The sequence below is a fragment of the Siphateles boraxobius genome, unplaced genomic scaffold, assembly GCF_051911475.1.
Source record: "Siphateles boraxobius isolate OS27281-9 unplaced genomic scaffold, OSU_SipBor_1 7, whole genome shotgun sequence".
Lineage (NCBI taxonomy): Eukaryota > Metazoa > Chordata > Actinopteri > Cypriniformes > Leuciscidae > Siphateles > Siphateles boraxobius.
The window spans coordinates 25,583,740-25,587,322 of NW_027509197.1; positions in this window are offsets into that span (position 1 = coordinate 25,583,740).

A 3,583-nucleotide genomic window follows, 5' to 3' on the forward strand; every position below is an offset into this window, starting at 1 on the left:
TTAGCAATAAAGAACAAACTTAGATGATTTTGGTTTGGGTCACACCGGCGCTCTTTACAATGACGGATATTCTGTCATGACCCAAGCTGTAGCCGAGATACCTTTTATCTTCCATATTTATTTTAATTTCAGCCGCAATCATTCAAAATGAGCTGCAGCAGCTAATCAAACAGTATTGTTGTGATACAAATCAGTTGTTTTAGCTCAGTTCGTAGTCATTCATGCCGTCCCTCACACTGATTGTTGGAGTCAGTGCATCCCTTGGCTAGCTCCAGTCCTCCATTATGGGCAGAGAGGAATGTGTAAGGGTGCAGGATCTTTGAACTGTAAAGTCAGGCTTTTGGCTCGGCCGCCATCAAGGCATGCCTGGATAAATTTAGCAGCCATAGAATAAACCTAAATAGAAGGCTCCTCTTGGGGTAATAATTGGGTGTTGCTGCCCTACATTGCAAACACTGTCGATTCCAGTGAAATATTTCTGCACTGAGGCACACAAACAAAGCATAAACACAAAATACATGAGAGAGGAAAAAAAACAGACACGATCACAGAGTGTCGGCGGGTTGCGTGTGTGTGTGTGTGTGTGTGTGTGTGTGTGTGTGTGTGTGTATGTGTGTGTGAGAGAGACAGAGGTATTATAGTTTTGAGGATTTTGAATTTCAATTTTACTTTAGTTTTAGTTTGTTTTAATAGTTTCGGTAGTTTTAGTTTTCAACCCTACAATTACATTACTATTTATTCCATTTGCCCATGATGACACATACTACACCAGGTCTGGCTCCACGGGGCCTGGCCCACCTAATCATGAACTTGGCCAACCCTGGAAACCACCAAACCTCCCACGACCTCAACTATCTGGCCCATCTTATGTTATAGAGGTCTAATCAGACAGGATACACTGAAAATCAGAAGTCAGAAATAAATTTGTGTGAAGGCTATTTTCCCCCATAATACCTTCAATGCAGAAAAATGGAATAAGAAAGAAAGAAATGTGTATTTTTACCCAGAAAGTTTACATTAATTTAATCAAAAGTGACTAAAGACATTTATGTTACAAAAGATTTCTATTTCGAATATAGAAATGTGGTTCTTTTAAAATTTTATCAAATAAACCTAAAAAAAACAACAACTACAGTTTAAACAAAAATATTCAGCTGCACAACTGTTTTCAACATTGATAACGAGAAAGAAATTATTTCTAACATTGAAAACTGGAGTAATGGCTGCTTAACTCTGCCATCACATGAATAAATCCAATTTTTAAAATACATTCAAATAGAAAACAGTGACTTTAAATTTGTAATAATATTTCACAAATTACTGCTGTACTGTATTTTTGATCAAATAAATGCAGCGACTTCTTTCAAAATCATTAAAAATCTTGCTGACCCCAACTTTTGAACAGTAGTGTAAATCATGTGAGTGGATATTTAAATGTTTAAATTGTGTTGATCTGTGGGTGCATGATATGAAAAACATAATGTTGCCATCAAAAATATGTGACGTTTAAGTTAAAGAGTCAATCTAGAGGTAACTGTACGCACAAACTCACACCCTTCACAACAACCAAAAAACATGTGGTACCTTTTGACAAACAGAGCGTGATATGCACAAACATATTTAGAGATCCCATCCCATGAAACACTACACCAAAATGTCAGACCCAGTGGTGAATGTCTGACAGTAAATAGTGTTATTCCCTTGTTTTTTCATGATTCGAATTTGATTGTCCTAAAATGTCTTGTATATATTTAGATATGAGGTTTAGGTTGCATTTATTCAGCAATCAGTATTTTTTATCAGTTTAAGGTGTGATAAGCTGCTGTTTATTGATCGCTTTAAAAACTTTATCTGTCTTGCAATCTCTCTCTCTCTCTCTCTCTCTCTCTCTCTCTCTCTCTCTCTCTCTCTCTCTCTCTCTCTCTCTGTGTGGGCGTGGGTTAGATGGAGATGTTTATGACAAGGGATTATCCAGAAGTCCAAAGGGCACGCTGACTGCTGTCTTTAAGTTTCATCTCCACTGGTTCATCACCCTGCGAAGCCAAAGGGGTCATCTCAGTTAGAAAACACTAAATAGTTGTTTAGGTCTGGTCTTTATTTTAATGGCTTTTAAAATATAATTTACAGTCATTGAGAGTGAGACAGGGCATTATACACTCACTCAGATCTAGTGACGCAGGTAATCCGCAAAGGTAAATGTGTGTGCAGTGATCTTTAGCTGAAATTACCATAAACAATGGAATTGGCACATGCATAAAATATTTTACAATATTAAACAATCATACTGAAAGAGAAGCAAATACAGAATGGTTATATCCCTCGTTCAGTATAAATATTTGGCAACTAAAGCAAAATCATGAAACAACCAACATGTATGGCAAGAAACTGCACAGAAGTTGTCATGAATTTAAGTAGGGTTCTTCTGCAGTTCTATTAAGAGATAGACATAAGACATACTAACAAGAATTAAGAGCCTCTGGGGGCAACACACAAACACACACACACACACACACACACACACACACACACACACACACACACACACACACACACACACACACACACACACACACACACACACACACACACACACACACACGGCATGCTAATGTGTACTAATGCACATAATGGCTGTTTTAAACTTTATACTAAACTGTTTATACTCTTTCAAAAGCATATGCTTTTAAAATCCAATGTGTTTTATAGATAAAGATAGATAATAAATAATTCTCATTATTTGATATGTACATATTGTTAATACAAAACACACATCCTTCATTTATGAAGCACAGTCATGTAATATATTTAAATAAACACAGCAGGCAAGAAAAACAAGTTTATTGAAAATACATTTATAATAAACTTTAAACCCCAAAGAGATGTTTTTAAATGACAAACAATCGACAGTGAAATAAACAGTTGTTTCTCATCCACTTTATATTAACAGAATGGATCTTCATGCGATGGACAGTCATTTCTGCTGGCCTAGCGACAGCTGTTACATTCATACTGACAAGAATTAATGCAGATTGTTTTAATGAAATGTGAATTTATTGAAATGCTGTTTAAAATGATCTCTGTTCTTAAAATTGTGCTACTGTGAGTCAGTGCATTGTGAATTAAGTTAATACCAATGTTACATTTATTGAGCGTTACAATTATCCCTGCTCTTGGCAAGATGGTAGTAGATTGAGAGGTAGTTAATGAATGTTGGAACTACAGATTATAGTCACTCTGGCGCTTGTTCTGTACAGACTGCTTGTTAGTGGCCATCTTGTCATGTCATCATCTTCAACCTTCAAGGTCACAATGTCTCTGTTCTCACCATCAATGGCCACATTTTTCTCCCTGATTTTCCCTCTCCTCTCTCTCTCTCTCTCTCTCTCTCTCTCTCTCTCTCTCTCTCTCTCTCTCTCTCTCTCTCTCTCTCTCTAGTCTCCACCTTGCTTTCTTTCCTTTCACCCTCATTGTGCTGTATCATAATTTGCCTAACTGAAAACAGGTGGGAAAATCATTTGATGTTGAGTTGGCCAGATGTGCTGCTCCCAAGATGTTGTCAGATTTGAAATAATTTTCTCAGCAC